We start from the raw sequence: 21,454 nt of genomic DNA, 5'->3' as shown, positions 1-21,454 counted from the left end.
ACGTATAACGTTATATGCTATTACGATATAACGTATAACGTTATATGCTATTACGATATAACGTATAGCGTTATATACTATTACGATATAACGTATAGCGTTATATGTTATTACGATATAACATATAACGTTATATACTATTACGATATAACGTATAACGTTATATAGTATTACGATATAACGGATATCGTTATATACTATTACGATATAACGTATAGCGTTATATGTTATTACGATATAACATATAACGTTATATACTATTACGATATAACGTATAACGTTATATAGTATTACGATATAACATATAACGTTATATACTATTACGATATAACGTATAACGTTGTATGCTATTATGATATAGCTAATAACGTTATATAGTATTACGATATAACCTTTAACGTTATATACTATTACGATATAACGTATAACGTTATATACTATTACGATATAACGTATAGCGTTATATGTTATTACGATATAACATATAACGTTATATACTATTACGATATAACGTATAACGTTATATAGTATTACGATATAACATATAACGTTATATAGTATTACGATATAACCTTTAACGTTATATACTATCACGATATAACGTATAACGTTATATGCTATTACGATATAACGTATAACGTTATATGCTATTACGATATAACGTATAACGTTATATGCTATTACGATATAACGTATAACGTTATATGCTATTACGATATATCCAGTAACGTTATATGCTATTACGATATAACGTATAACGTTATATGCTACTACGATATATCCAATAACGTTATATAGTATTACGATATAACGTATAACGTTATATGCTATTACGATATAACGTATAACGTTATATGCTATTACGATATAACGTATAACGTTATATGCTATTACGATATAACGTATAACGTTATATACTATTACGATAAAGCGGATAACGTTATATACTACTATGATATAACGTATAACGTTATATAGTATTACGATATAACGTATAACGTTATATAGTATTACGATATAACGTATAACGTTATATGCTATTACGATATAACATATAACGTTATATACTATTACGATATAACGTATAACGTTATATACTATTACGATATAACGTATAACGTTATATAGTATTACGATATAACGTATAACGTTATATGCTACTAAGATATAACGTATAACGTTATATAGTATTACGATATAACGTATAACGTTATATGCTACTACGATATAACGTATAACGTTATGTACTATTACGATATAACGTATAACGTTATATGCTATTGTGATATAGCTAATAACGTTATATAGTATTACGATATAACGTATAACGTTATATACTATTACGATATAACATGTAACGTTATATACTATTACGATATAACGTATAACGTTATATACTATTACGATATAACGTATAACGTTATATAGTATTACGATATAACGTATAACGTTATATGCTACTAAGATATAACGTATAACGTTATATAGTATTACGATATAACGTATAACGTTATATGCTATTACGATATAACGTATAACGTTATGTACTATTACGATATAACGTATAACGTTATATGCTATTGTGATATAGCTAATAACGTTATATAGTATTACGATATAACGTATAACGTTATATGCTATTACGATATAACCTATAACGTTATATAGTATTACGATATAACGTATAACGTTATATGCTATTACGATATAACGTATAACGTTATATGCTATTACGATATAACGTATAACGTTATATAGTATTACGATATAACGTATAGCGTTATATGTTATTACGATATAACATATAACGTTATATACTATTACGATATAACGTATAACGTTATATAGTATTACGATATAACATATAACGTTATATACTATTACGATATAACGTATAACGTTATATAATACTATGATATAACGTACAACGTTATATAGTATTACTATATAACGTATAACGTTATATGCTATTACGATATAACGTATAACGTTATATGCTATTACGATATAACGTATAGCGTTATATACTATTACGATATAACGTATAGCGTTATATGTTATTACGATATAACATATAACGTTATATACTATTACGATATAACGTATAACGTTATATAGTATTACGATATAACGGATATCGTTATATACTATTACGATATAACGTATAGCGTTATATGTTATTACGATATAACATATAACGTTATATACTATTACGATATAACGTATAACGTTATATAGTATTACGATATAACATATAACGTTATATACTATTACGATATAACGTATAACGTTGTATGCTATTATGATATAGCTAATAACGTTATATAGTATTACGATATAACCTTTAACGTTATATACTATTACGATATAACGTATAACGTTATATACTATTACGATATAACGTATAGCGTTATATGTTATTACGACATAACATATAACGTTATATACTATTACGATATAACGTATAACGTTATATAGTATTACGATATAACGTATAACGTTATATAGTATTACGATATAACGTATAACGTTATATACTATTACGATATAACGTATAACGTTATATACTATTACGATATAACGTATAGCGTTATATGTTATTACGATATAACATATAACGTTATGTACTATTACGATATAACGTATAACGTTATATGCTATTGTGATATAGCTAATAACGTTATATAGTATTACGATATAACGTATAACGTTATATCCTATTACGATATAGCGTATAACGTTATATAGTATTACGATATAACACATAACGTTATATAGTATTACGATATAACGTATATCGTTATATACTATTACGATATGACATATAACGTTATATAGTATTACGATATAACATATAACGTTATATACTATTACGATATAACGTATAACGTTATATAGTATTACGATATAACGTATAACGTTATATGCTATTACGATATAACGTATAACGTTATATGCTATTACGATATAACGTATAACGTTATATGCTATTACGATATAACGTATAACGTTATATAGTATTACGTTATAACGTATAACGTTATATAGTATTACGATATAACGTATAACGTTATATGCTATTACGATATAACGTATAACGTTATATACTATTACGATAAAGCGTATAACGTTATATACTACTATGATATAACGTATAACGTTATATAGTATTACGATATAACGTATAACGTTATATGCTATTACGATATAACGTATAACGTTATATGCTATTACGATATAACGTATAACGTTATATAGTATTACGATATAACGTATAACGTTATAAAGTATTACGATATAACATATAACGTTATATACTATTACGATATAACGTATAACGTTATATGCTATTACGATATAACGTATAACGTTATATGCTATTACGATATAACGTATAACGTTATATGCTATTACGATATAACGTATAACGTTATATAGTATTACGTTATAACGTATAACGTTATATACTATTACGATATAACGTATAGCGTTATATGTTATTGCGATATAACATATAACGTTATATACTATTACGATATAACGTATAACGTTATATAGTATTACGATATAACATATAACGTTATATACTACTACGATATAACGTATAACGTTATATGCTATTATGATATAGCTGATAACGTTATATAGTATTACGATATAACGTGTAACGTTATATACTATTACGATATAACATATAACGTTATGTACTATTACGATATAACGTATAACGTTATATACTATTACGATATAACGTATAACGTTATATAGTATTACGATATAACGTATAACGTTATATGCTACTAAGATATAACGTATAACGTTATATAGTATTACGATATAACGTATAACGTTATATGCTATTACGATATAACGTATAACGTTATGTACTATTACGATATAACGTATAACGTTATATGCTATTGTGATATAGCTAATAACGTTATATAGTATTACGATATAACGTATAACGTTATATGCTATTACGATATAACCTATAACGTTATATAGTATTACGATATAACGTATAACGTTATATGCTATTACGATATAACATATAACGTTATATACTATTACGATATAACGTATAACGTTATATACTACTATGATATAACGTATATCGTTATATACTATTACGATATAACATATAACGTTATATAGTATTACGATATAACATATAACGTTATATACTATTACGATATAACGTATAACGTTATATAGTATTACGATATAACGTATAACGTTATATACTATTACGATATAACGTATAACGTTATATGCTATTACGATATAACGTATAACGTTATATGCTATTATGATATATCCAATAACGTTATATAGTATTACGATATAACGTATAACGTTATATGCTATTACGATATAACGTATAACGTTATATAGTATTACGATATAACGTATAACGTTATATACTATTACGATATAACGTATAACGTTATATGCTATTACGATATAACGTATAACGTTATATGCTATTATGATATATCCAATAACGTTATATAGTATTACGATATAACGTATAACGTTATATGCTATTACGATATAACCTATAACGTTATATAGTATTACGATATAACGTATAACGTTATATGCTATTACGATATAACATATAACGTTATATACTATTACGATAAAACGTATAACGTTATATAGTATTACGATATAACGTATAACGTTATATGCTATTACGATATAACGTATAACGTTATATCCTATTACGATATAGCGTATAACGTTATATAGTATTACGATATAACACATAACGTTATATAGTATTACGATATAACGTATATCGTTATATACTATTACGATATAACATATAACGTTATATAGTATTACGATATAACATATAACGTTATATACTATTACGATATAACGTATAACGTTATATAGTATTACGATATAACGTATAACGTTATATACTATTACGATATAACGTATAACGTTATATGCTATTACGATATAACGTATAACGTTATATGCTATTATGATATATCCAATAACGTTATATAGTATTACGATATAACGTATAACGTTATATGCTATTACGATATAACGTATAACGTTATATACTATTACGATAAAGCGTATAACGTTATATACTACTATGATATAACGTATAACGTTATATAGTATTACGATATAACGTATAACGTTATATGCTATTACGATATAACGTATAACGTTATATGCTATTACGATATAACGTATAACGTTATATAGTATTACGATATAACGTATAACGTTATAAAGTATTACGATATAACATATAACGTTATATACTATTACGATATAACGTATAACGTTATATGCTATTACGATATAACGTATAACGTTATATGCTATTACGATATAACGTATAACGTTATATGCTATTACGATATAACGTATAACGTTATATAGTATTACGTTATAACGTATAACGTTATATACTATTACGATATAACGTATAGCGTTATATGTTATTGCGATATAACATATAACGTTATATACTATTACGATATAACGTATAACGTTATATAGTATTACGATATAACATATAACGTTATATACTACTACGATATAACGTATAACGTTATATGCTATTATGATATAGCTGATAACGTTATATAGTATTACGATATAACGTGTAACGTTATATACTATTACGATATAACATATAACGTTATGTACTATTACGATATAACGTATAACGTTATATACTATTACGATATAACGTATAACGTTATATAGTATTACGATATAACGTATAACGTTATATGCTACTAAGATATAACGTATAACGTTATATAGTATGACGATATAACGTATAACGTTATATGCTATTACGATATAACGTATAACGTTATGTACTATTACGATATAACGTATAACGTTATATGCTATTGTGATATAGCTAATAACGTTATATAGTATTACGATATAACGTATAACGTTATATGCTATTACGATATAACCTATAACGTTATATAGTATTACGATATAACGTATAACGTTATATGCTATTACGATATAACATATAACGTTATATACTATTACGATATAACGTATAACGTTATATACTATTACGATATAACGTATAACGTTATATAGTATTACGATATAACGTATAACGTTATATGCTACTAAGATATAACGTATAACGTTATATAGTATTACGATATAACGTATAACGTTATATGCTACTACGATATAACGTATAACGTTATGTACTATTACGATATAACGTATAACGTTATATGCTACTAAGATATAACGTATAACGTTATATAGTATTACGATATAACGTATAACGTTATATGCTATTACGATATAACGTATAACGTTATGTACTATTACGATATAACGTATAACGTTATATGCTATTGTGATACAGCTAATAACGTTATATAGTATTACGATATAACGTATAACGTTATATGCTATTACGATATAACATATAACGTTATATAGTATTACGATATAACATATAACGTTATATACTATTACGATATAACGTATAACGTTATATGCTATTATGATATAGCTGATAACGTTATATAGTATTACGATATAACGTGTAACGTTATATACTATTACGATATAACATATAACGTTATATACTATTACGATATAACGTATAACGTTATATACTATTACGATATAACGTATAACGTTATATAGTATTACGATATAACGTATAACGTTATATGCTACTAAGATATAACGTATAACGTTATATAGTATTACGATATAACGTATAACGTTATATGCTATTACGATATAACCTATAACGTTATATAGTATTACGATATAACGTATAACGTTATATGCTATTACGATATAACGTATAACGTTATATGCTATTACGATATAACGTATAACGTTATATAGTATTACGATATAACGTATAGCGTTATATGTTATTACGATATAACATATAACGTTATATACTATTACGATATAACGTATAACGTTATATAGTATTACGATATAACATATAACGTTATATACTATTACGATATAACGTATAACGTTATATGCTATTATGATATAGCTGATAACGTTATATAGTATTACGATATAACGTATAGCGTTATATGTTATTACGATATAACATATAACGTTATATACTATTACGATATAACGTATAACGTTATATAGTATTACGATATAACGTATAACGTTATATACTACTACGATATAACGTATAACGTTATATACTATTACGATATAACGTATAACGTTATATACTACTATGATATAACGTATAACGTTATATACTATTGCGATATAACGTATAACGTTATATGCTATTACGATATAACGTATAACGTTATATACTGCTATGATATAACGTATAACGTTATATAGTATTACGATATAACGTATAACGTTATATGCTATTACGATATAACGTATAACGTTATATACTACTATGATATAACGTATAACGTTATATAGTATTACGATATAACGTATAACGTTATATGCTATTACGATATAACGTATAACGTTATATACTACTATGATATAACGTATAACGTTATATAGTATTACGATATAACGTATAACGTTATATGCTATTACGATATAACGTATAACGTTATATGCTATTACGATATAACGTATAACGTTATATGCTATTACGATATAACGTATAACGTTATATAGTATTACGTTATAACGTATAACGTTATATACTATTACGATATAACGTATAGCGTTATATGTTATTGCGATATAACATATAACGTTATATACTATTATGATATAACGTATAACGTTATATAGTATTACGATATAACATATAACGTTATATACTACTACGATATAACGTATAACGTTATATGCTATTATGATATAGCTGATAACGTTATATAGTATTACGATATAACGTGTAACGTTATATACTATTACGATATAACATATAACGTTATGTACTATTACGATATAACGTATAACGTTATATACTATTACGATATAACGTATAACGTTATATAGTATTACGATATAACGTATAACGTTATATGCTACTAAGATATAACGTATAACGTTATATAGTATTACGATATAACGTATAACGTTATATGCTATTACGATATAACGTGTAACGTTATATACTATTACGATATAACATATAACGTTATATACTATTACGATATAACGTATAACGTTATATACTATTACGATATAACGTATAACGTTATATAGTATTACGATATAACGTATAACGTTATATGCTACTAAGATATAACGTATAACGTTATATAGTATTACGATATAACGTATAACGTTATATGCTACTACGATATAACGTATAACGTTATGTACTATTACGATATAACGTATAACGTTATATGCTATTGTGATATAGCTAATAACGTTATATAGTATTACGATATAACGTATAACGTTATATGCTATTACGATATAACATATAACGTTATATAGTATTACGATATAACATATAACGTTATATACTATTACGATATAACGTATAACGTTATATGCTATTATGATATAGCTGATAACGTTATATAGTATTACGATATAACGTGTAACGTTATATACTATTACGATATAACATATAACGTTATATACTATTACGATATAACGTATAACGTTATATACTATTACGATATAACGTATAACGTTATATAGTATTACGATATAACGTATAACGTTATATGCTACTAAGATATAACGTATAACGTTACATAGTATTACGATATAACGTATAATGTTATATGCTATTACGATATAACGTATAACGTTATGTACTATTACGATATAACGTATAACGTTATATGCTATTGTGATATAGCTAATAACGTTATATAGTATTACGATATAACGTATAACGTTATATGCTATTACGATATAACCTATAACGTTATATAGTATTACGATATAACGTATAACGTTATATGCTATTACGATATAACGTATAACGTTATATGCTATTACGATATAACGTATAACGTTATATAGTATTACGATATAACGTATAGCGTTATATGTTATTACGATATAACATATAACGTTATATACTATTACGATATAACGTATAACGTTATATAGTATTACGATATAACATATAACGTTATATACTATTACGATATAACGTATAACGTTATATAATACTATGATATAACGTACAACGTTATATAGTATTACTATATAACGTATAACGTTATATGCTATTACGATATAACGTATAACGTTATATGCTATTACGATATAACGTATAGCGTTATATACTATTACGATATAACGTATAGCGTTATATGTTATTACGATATAACATATAACGTTATATACTATTACGATATAACGTATAACGTTATATAGTATTACGATATAACGGATATCGTTATATACTATTACGATATAACGTATAGCGTTATATGTTATTACGATATAACATATAACGTTATATACTATTACGATATAACGTATAACGTTATATAGTATTACGATATAACATATAACGTTATATACTATTACGATATAACGTATAACGTTGTATGCTATTATGATATAGCTAATAACGTTATATAGTATTACGATATAACCTTTAACATTATATACTATTACGATATAACGTATAACGTTATATACTATTACGATATAACGTATAGCGTTATATGTTATTACGATATAACATATAACGTTATATACTATTACGATATAACGTATAACGTTATATAGTATTACGATATAACATATAACGTTATATAGTATTACGATATAACCTTTAACGTTATATACTATCACGATATAACGTATAACGTTATATGCTATTACGATATAACGTATAACGTTATATGCTATTACGATATAACGTATAACGTTATATGCTATTACGATATAACGTATAACGTTATATGCTATTACGATATATCCAGTAACGTTATATGCTATTACGATATAACGTATAACGTTATATGCTATTACGATATATCCAATAACGTTATATAGTATTACGATATAACGTATAACGTTATATGCTATTACGATATAACGTATAACGTTATATGCTATTACGATATAACGTATAACGTTATATACTATTACGATATAACGTATAACGTTATATGCTATTACGATATAACATATAACGTTATATGCTATTACGATATAACGTATAACGTTATATACTATTACGATAAAGCGGATAACGTTATATACTACTATGATATAACGTATAACGTTATATAGTATTACGATATAACGTATAACGTTATATAGTATTACGATATAACGTATAACGTTATATGCTATTACGATATAACATATAACGTTATATACTATTACGATATAACGTATAACGTTATATACTATTACGATATAACGTATAACGTTATATAGTATTACGATATAACGTATAACGTTATATGCTACTAAGATATAACGTATAACGTTATATAGTATTACGATATAACGTATAACGTTATATGCTACTACGATATAACGTATAACGTTATGTACTATTACGATATAACGTATAACGTTATATGCTATTGTGATATAGCTAATAACGTTATATAGTATTACGATATAACGTATAACGTTATATGCTATTACGATATAACATATAACGTTATATAGTATTACGATATAACATATAACGTTATATACTATTACGATATAACGTATAACGTTATATGCTATTATGATATAGCTGATAACGTTATATAGTATTACGATATAACGTGTAACGTTATATGCTATTACGATATAACATATAACGTTATGTACTATTACGATATAACGTATAACGTTATATACTATTACGATATAACGTATAACGTTATATAGTATTACGATATAACGTATAACGTTATATACTATTACGATAAAGCGTATAACGTTATATACTACTATGATATAACGTATAACGTTATATAGTATTACGATATAACGTATAACGTTATATGCTATTACGATATAACGTATAACGTTATATGCTATTACGATATAACGTATAACGTTATATAGTATTACGATATAACGTATAACGTTATAAAGTATTACGATATAACATATAACGTTATATACTATTACGATATAACGTATAACGTTATATGCTATTACGATATAACGTATAACGTTATATGCTATTACGATATAACGTATAACGTTATATGCTATTACGATATAACGTATAACGTTATATAGTATTACGTTATAACGTATAACGTTATATACTATTACGATATAACGTATAGCGTTATATGTTATTGCGATATAACATATAACGTTATATACTATTACGATATAACGTATAACGTTATATAGTATTACGATATAACATATAACGTTATATACTACTACGATATAACGTATAACGTTATATGCTATTATGATATAGCTGATAACGTTATATAGTATTACGATATAACGTGTAACGTTATATACTATTACGATATAACATATAACGTTATGTACTATTACGATATAACGTATAACGTTATATACTATTACGATATAACGTATAACGTTATATAGTATTACGATATAACGTATAACGTTATATGCTACTAAGATATAACGTATAACGTTATATAGTATTACGATATAACGTATAACGTTATATGCTATTACGATATAACGTATAACGTTATGTACTATTACGATATAACGTATAACGTTATATGCTATTGTGATATAGCTAATAACGTTATATAGTATTACGATATAACGTATAACGTTATATGCTATTACGATATAACCTATAACGTTATATAGTATTACGATATAACGTATAACGTTATATGCTATTACGATATAACATATAACGTTATATACTATTACGATATAACGTATAACGTTATATACTATTACGATATAACGTATAACGTTATGTACTATTACGATATAACGTATAACGTTATATGCTATTGTGATATAGCTAATAACGTTATATAGTATTACGATATAACGTATAACGTTATATGCTATTACGATATAACCTATAACGTTATATAGTATTACGATATAACGTATAACGTTATATGCTATTACGATATAACATATAACGTTATATACTATTACGATATAACGTATAACGTTATATACTATTACGATATAACGTATAACGTTATATAGTATTACGATATAACGTATAACGTTATATGCTACTAAGATATAACGTATAACGTTATATAGTATTACGATATAACGTATAACGTTATATGCTACTACGATATAACGTATAACGTTATGTACTATTACGATATAACGTATAACGTTATATGCTATTGTGATATAGCTAATAACGTTATATAGTATTACGATATAACGTATAACGTTATATGCTATTACGATATAACATATAACGTTATATAGTATTACGATATAACATATAACGTTATATACTATTACGATATAACGTATAACGTTATATGCTATTATGATATAGCTGATAACGTTATATAGTATTACGATATAACGTGTAACGTTATATACTATTACGATATAACATATAACGTTATATACTATTACGATATAACGTATAACGTTATATACTATTACGATATAACGTATAACGTTATATAGTATTACGATATAACGTATAACGTTATATGCTACTAAGATATAACGTATAACGTTATATAGTATTACGATATAACGTATAATGTTATATGCTATTACGATATAACGTATAACGTTATGTACTATTACGATATAACGTATAACGTTATATGCTATTGTGATATAGCTAATAACGTTATATAGTATTACGATATAACGTATAACGTTATATGCTATTACGATATAACCTATAACGTTATATAGTATTACGATATAACGTATAACGTTATATGCTATTACGATACAACGTATAACGTTATATGCTATTACGATATAACGTATAACGTTATATAGTATTACGATATAACGTATAGCGTTATATGTTATTACGATATAACATATAACGTTATATACTATTACGATATAACGTATAACGTTATATAGTATTACGATATAACATATAACGTTATATACTATTACGATATAACGTATAACGTTATATAATACTATGATATAACGTACAACGTTATATAGTATTACTATATAACGTATAACGTTATATGCTATTACGATATAACGTATAACGTTATATGCTATTACGATATAACGTATAGCGTTATATACTATTACGATATAACGTATAGCGTTATTTGTTATTACGATATAACATATAACGTTATATACTATTACGATATAACGTATAACGTTATATAGTATTACGATATAACGGATATCGTTATATACTATTACGATATAACGTATAGCGTTATATGTTATTACGATATAACATATAACGTTATATACTATTACGATATAACGTATAACGTTATATAGTATTACGATATAACATATAACGTTATATACTATTACGATATAACGTATAACGTTGTATGCTATTATGATATAGCTAATAACGTTATATAGTATTACGATATAACCTTTAACGTTATATACTATTACGATATAACGTATAACGTTATATACTATTACGATATAACGTATAGCGTTATATGTTATTACGATATAACATATAACGTTATATACTATTACGATATAACGTATAACGTTATATAGTATTACGATATAACATATAACGTTATATAGTATTACGATATAACCTTTAACGTTATATACTATCACGATATAACGTATAACGTTATATGCTATTACGATATAACGTATAACGTTATATGCTATTACGATATAACGTATAACGTTATATGCTATTACGATATAACGTATAACGTTATATGCTATTACGATATATCCAGTAACGTTATATGCTATTACGATATAACGTATAACGTTATATGCTATTACGATATATCCAATAACGTTATATAGTATTACGATATAACGTATAACGTTATATGCTATTACGATATAACGTATAACGTTATATGCTATTACGATATAACGTATAACGTTATATACTATTACGATATAACGTATAACGTTATATGCTATTACGATATAACATATAACGTTATATGCTATTACGATATAACGTATAACGTTATATACTATTACGATAAAGCGGATAACGTTATATACTACTATGATATAACGTATAACGTTATATAGTATTACGATATAACGTATAACGTTATATAGTATTACGATATAACGTATAACGTTATATGCTATTACGATATAACATATAACGTTATATACTATTACGATATAACGTATAACGTTATATACTATTACGATATAACGTATAACGTTATATAGTATTACGATATAACGTATAACGTTATATGCTACTAAGATATAACGTATAACGTTATATAGTATTACGATATAACGTATAACGTTATATGCTACTACGATATAACGTATAACGTTATGTACTATTACGATATAACGTATAACGTTATATGCTATTGTGATATAGCTAATAACGTTATATAGTATTACGATATAACGTATAACGTTATATGCTATTACGATATAACATATAACGTTATATAGTATTACGATATAACATATAACGTTATATACTATTACGATATAACGTATAACGTTATATGCTATTATGATATAGCTGATAACGTTATATAGTATTACGATATAACGTGTAACGTTATATGCTATTACGATATAACATATAACGTTATGTACTATTACGATATAACGTATAACGTTATATACTATTACGATATAACGTATAACGTTATATAGTATTACGATATAACGTATAACGTTATATACTATTACGATAAAGCGTATAACGTTATATACTACTATGATATAACGTATAACGTTATATAGTATTACGATATAACGTATAACGTTATATGCTATTACGATATAACGTATAACGTTATATGCTATTACGATATAACGTATAACGTTATATAGTATTACGATATAACGTATAACGTTATAAAGTATTACGATATAACATATAACGTTATATACTATTACGATATAACGTATAACGTTATATGCTATTACGATATAACGTATAACGTTATATGCTATTACGATATAACGTATAACGTTATATGCTATTACGATATAACGTATAACGTTATATAGTATTACGTTATAACGTATAACGTTATATACTATTACGATATAACGTATAGCGTTATATGTTATTGCGATATAACATATAACGTTATATACTATTACGATATAACGTATAACGTTATATAGTATTACGATATAACATATAACGTTATATACTACTACGATATAACGTATAACGTTATATGCTATTATGATATAGCTGATAACGTTATATAGTATTACGATATAACGTGTAACGTTATATACTATTACGATATAACATATAACGTTATGTACTATTACGATATAACGTATAACGTTATATACTATTACGATATAACGTATAACGTTATATAGTATTACGATATAACGTATAACGTTATATGCTACTAAGATATAACGTATAACGTTATATAGTATTACGATATAACGTATAACGTTATATGCTATTACGATATAACGTATAACGTTATGTACTATTACGATATAACGTATAACGTTATATGCTATTGTGATATAGCTAATAACGTTATATAGTATTACGATATAACGTATAACGTTATATGCTATTACGATATAACCTATAACGTTATATAGTATTACGATATAACGTATAACGTTATATGCTATTACGATATAACATATAACGTTATATACTATTACGATATAACGTATAACGTTATATACTATTACGATATAACGTATAACGTTATATAGTATTACGATATAACATATAACGTTATATACTATTACGATATAACGTATAACGTTATGTGCTATTATGATATAGCTAATAACGTTATATAGTATTACGATATAACCTTTAACGTTATATACTATTACGATATAACGTATAACGTTATATGCTATTACGATATAACGTATAACGTTATATGCTATAACGATATAACGTATACCGTTATATAGTATTACGATATAACGTATAACGTTATATACTATTACGATATAACGTATAGCGTTATATGTTATTACGATATAACATATAACGTTATATACTATTACGATATAACGTATAACGTTATATAGTATTACGATATAACGTATAACGTTATATACTATTACGATATAACGTATAGCGTTATATGTTATTACGATATAACATATAACGTTATATACTATTACGATAAAACGTATAACGTTATATAGTATTACGATATAACGTATAACGTTATATGCTATTACGATATAACGTATAACGTTATATCCTATTACGATATAGCGTATAACGTTATATAGTATTACGATATAACACATAACGTTATATAGTATTACGATATAACGTATATCGTTATATACTATTACGATATAACATATAACGTTATATAGTATTACGATATAACATATAACGTTATATACTATTACGATATAACGTATAACGTTATATAGTATTACGATATAACGTATAACGTTATATACTATTACGATATAACGTATAACGTTATATGCTATTACGATATAACGTATAACGTTATATGCTATTATGATATATCCAATAACGTTATATAGTATTACGATATAACGTATAACGTTATATGCTATTACGATATAACGTATAACGTTATATACTATTACGATAAAGCGTATAACGTTATATACTACTATGATATAACGTATAACGTTATATAGTATTACGATATAACGTATAACGTTATATGCTATTACGATATAACGTATAACGTTATATGCTATTACGATATAACGTATAACGTTATATAGTATTACGATATAACGTATAACGTTATAAAGTATTACGATATAACATATAACGTTATATACTATTACGATATAACGTATAACGTTATATGCTATTACGATATAACGTATAACGTTATATGCTATTACGATATAACGTATAACGTTATATGCTATTACGATATAACGTATAACGTTATATAGTATTACGTTATAACGTATAACGTTATATACTATTACGATATAACGTATAGCGTTATATGCTATTACGATATAACGTATAACGTTATGTACTATTACGATATAACGTATAACGTTATATGCTATTGTGATATAGCTAATAACGTTATATAGTATTACGATATAACGTATAACGTTATATGCTATTACGATATAACCTATAACGTTATATAGTATTACGATATAACGTATAACGTTATATGCTATTACGATATAACATATAACGTTATATACTATTACGATATAACGTATAACGTTATATACTATTACGATATAACGTATAACGTTATATAGTATTACGATATAACGTATAACGTTATATGCTACTAAGATATAACGTATAACGTTATATAGTATTACGATATAACGTATAACGTTATATGCTACTACGATATAACGTATAACGTTATGTACTATTACGATATAACGTATAACGTTATATGCTACTAAGATATAACGTATAACGTTATATAGTATTACGATATAACGTATAACGTTATATGCTATTACGATATAACGTATAACGTTATGTACTATTACGATATAACGTATAACGTTATATGCTATTGTGATACAGCTAATAACGTTATATAGTATTACGATATAACGTATAACGTTATATGCTATTACGATATAACATATAACGTTATATAGTATTACGATATAACATATAACGTTATATACTATTACGATATAACGTATAACGTTATATGCTATTATGATATAGCTGATAACGTTATATAGTATTACGATATAACGTGTAACGTTATATACTATTACGATATAACATATAACGTTATATACTATTACGATATAACGTATAACGTTATATACTATTACGATATAACGTATAACGTTATATAGTATTACGATATAACGTATAACGTTATATGCTACTAAGATATAACGTATAACGTTATATAGTATTACGATATAACGTATAACGTTATATGCTATTACGATATAACCTATAACGTTATATAGTATTACGATATAACGTATAACGTTATATGCTATTACGATATAACGTATAACGTTATATGCTATTACGATATAACGTATAACGTTATATAGTATTACGATATAACGTATAGCGTTATATGTTATTACGATATAACATATAACGTTATATACTATTACGATATAACGTATAACGTTATATAGTATTACGATATAACATATAACGTTATATACTATTACGATATAACGTATAACGTTATATGCTATTATGATATAGCTGATAACGTTATATAGTATTACGATATAACGTATAGCGTTATATGTTATTACGATATAACATATAACGTTATATACTATTACGATATAACGTATAACGTTATATAGTATTACGATATAACGTATAACGTTATATACTACTACGATATAACGTATAACGTTATATACTATTACGATATAACGTATAACGTTATATACTACTATGATATAACGTATAACGTTATATACTATTGCGATATAACGTATAACGTTATATGCTATTACGATATAACGTATAACGTTATATACTACTATGATATAACGTATAACGTTATATAGTATTACGATATAACGTATAACGTTATATGCTATTACGATATAACGTATAACGTTATATACTACTATGATATAACGTATAACGTTATACAGTATTACGATATAACGTATAACGTTATATGCTATTACGATATAACGTATAACGTTATATACTACTATGATATAACGTATAACGTTATATAGTATTACGATATAACGTATAACGTTATATGCTATTACGATATAACGTATAACGTTATATGCTATTACGATATAACGTATAACGTTATATGCTATTACGATATAACGTATAACGTTATATAGTATTACGTTATAACGTATAACGTTATATACTATTACGATATAACGTATAGCGTTATATGTTATTGCGATATAACATATAACGTTATATACTATTATGATATAACGTATAACGTTATATAGTATTACGATATAACATATAACGTTATATACTACTACGATATAACGTATAACGTTATATGCTATTATGATATAGCTGATAACGTTATATAGTATTACGATATAACGTGTAACGTTATATACTATTACGATATAACATATAACGTTATGTACTATTACGATATAACGTATAACGTTATATACTATTACGATATAACGTATAACGTTATATAGTATTACGATATAACGTATAACGTTATATGCTACTAAGATATAACGTATAACGTTATATAGTATTACGATATAACGTATAACGTTATATGCTATTACGATATAACGTATAACGTTATGTACTATTACGATATAACGTATAACGTTATATGCTATTGTGATATAGCTAATAACGTTATATAGTATTACGATATAACGTATAACGTTATATGCTATTACGATATAACCTATAACGTTATATAGTATTACGATATAACGTATAACGTTATATGCTATTACGATATAACATATAACGTTATATACTATTACGATATAACGTATAACGTTATATACTATTACGATATAACGTATAACGTTATATAGTATTACGATATAACGTATAACGTTATATGCTACTAAGATATAACGTATAACGTTATATAGTATTACGATATAACGTATAACGTTATATGCTACTACGATATAACGTATAACGTTATGTACTATTACGATATAACGTATAACGTTATATGCTATTGTGATATAGCTAATAACGTTATATAGTATTACGATATAACGTATAACGTTATATGCTATTACGATATAACATATAACGTTATATAGTATTACGATATAACATATAACGTTATATACTATTACGATATAACGTATAACGTTATATGCTATTATGATATAGCTGATAACGTTATATAGTATTACGATATAACGTGTAACGTTATATACTATTACGATATAACATATAACGTTATATACTATTACGATATAACGTATAACGTTATATACTATTACGATATAACGTATAACGTTATATAGTATTACGATATAACGTATAACGTTATATGCTACTAAGATATAACGTATAACGTTATATAGTATTACGATATAACGTATAATGTTATATGCTATTACGATATAACGTATAACGTTATGTACTATTACGATATAACGTATAACGTTATATGCTATTGTGATATAGCTAATAACGTTATATAGTATTACGATATAACGTATAACGTTATATGCTATTACGATATAACCTATAACGTTATATAGTATTACGATATAACGTATAACGTTATATGCTATTACGATATAACGTATAACGTTATATGCTATTACGATATAACGTATAACGTTATATAGTATTACGATATAACGTATAGCGTTATATGTTATTACGATATAACATATAACGTTATATACTATTACGATATAACGTATAACGTTATATAGTATTACGATATAACATATAACGTTATATACTATTACGATATAACGTATAACGTTATATAATACTATGATATAACGTACAACGTTATATAGTATTACTATATAACGTATAACGTTATATGCTATTACGATATAACGTATAACGTTATATGCTATTACGATATAACGTATAGCGTTATATACTATTACGATATAACGTATAGCGTTATATGTTATTACGATATAACATATAACGTTATATACTATTACGATAAAACGTATAACGTTATATAGTATTACGATATAACGTATAACGTTATATGCTATTACGATATAACGTATAACGTTATATGCTATTACGATATAACGTATAACGTTATATAGTATTACGATATAACGTATAGCGTTATATGTTATTACGATATAACATATAACGTTATATACTATTACGATATAACGTATAGCGTTATATGTTATTACGATATAACATATAACGTTATATACTATTACGATAAAACGTATAACGTTATATAGTATTACGATATAACGTATAACGTTATATGCTATTACGATATAACGTATAACGTTATATCCTATTACGATATAGCGTATAACGTTATATAGTATTACGATATAACACATAACGTTATATAGTATTACGATATAACGTATATCGTTATATACTATTACGATATAACATATAACGTTATATAGTATTACGATATAACATATAACGTTATATACTATTACGATATAACGTATAACGTTATATAGTATTACGATATAACGTATAACGTTATATACTATTACGATATAACGTATAACGTTATATGCTATTACGATATAACGTATAACGTTATATGCTATTATGATATATCCAATAACGTTATATAGTATTACGATATAACGTATAACGTTATATGCTATTACGATATAACGTATAACGTTATATACTATTACGATAAAGCGTATAACGTTATATACTACTATGATATAACGTATAACGTTATATAGTATTACGATATAACGTATAACGTTATATGCTATTACGATATAACGT

Source organism: Bombus terrestris, chromosome 10 (genome assembly GCF_910591885.1).
Source record: "Bombus terrestris chromosome 10, iyBomTerr1.2, whole genome shotgun sequence".
NCBI classification, from domain to species: Eukaryota; Metazoa; Arthropoda; class Insecta; order Hymenoptera; family Apidae; genus Bombus; species Bombus terrestris.
This window is presented reverse-complemented; position numbering follows the sequence as displayed.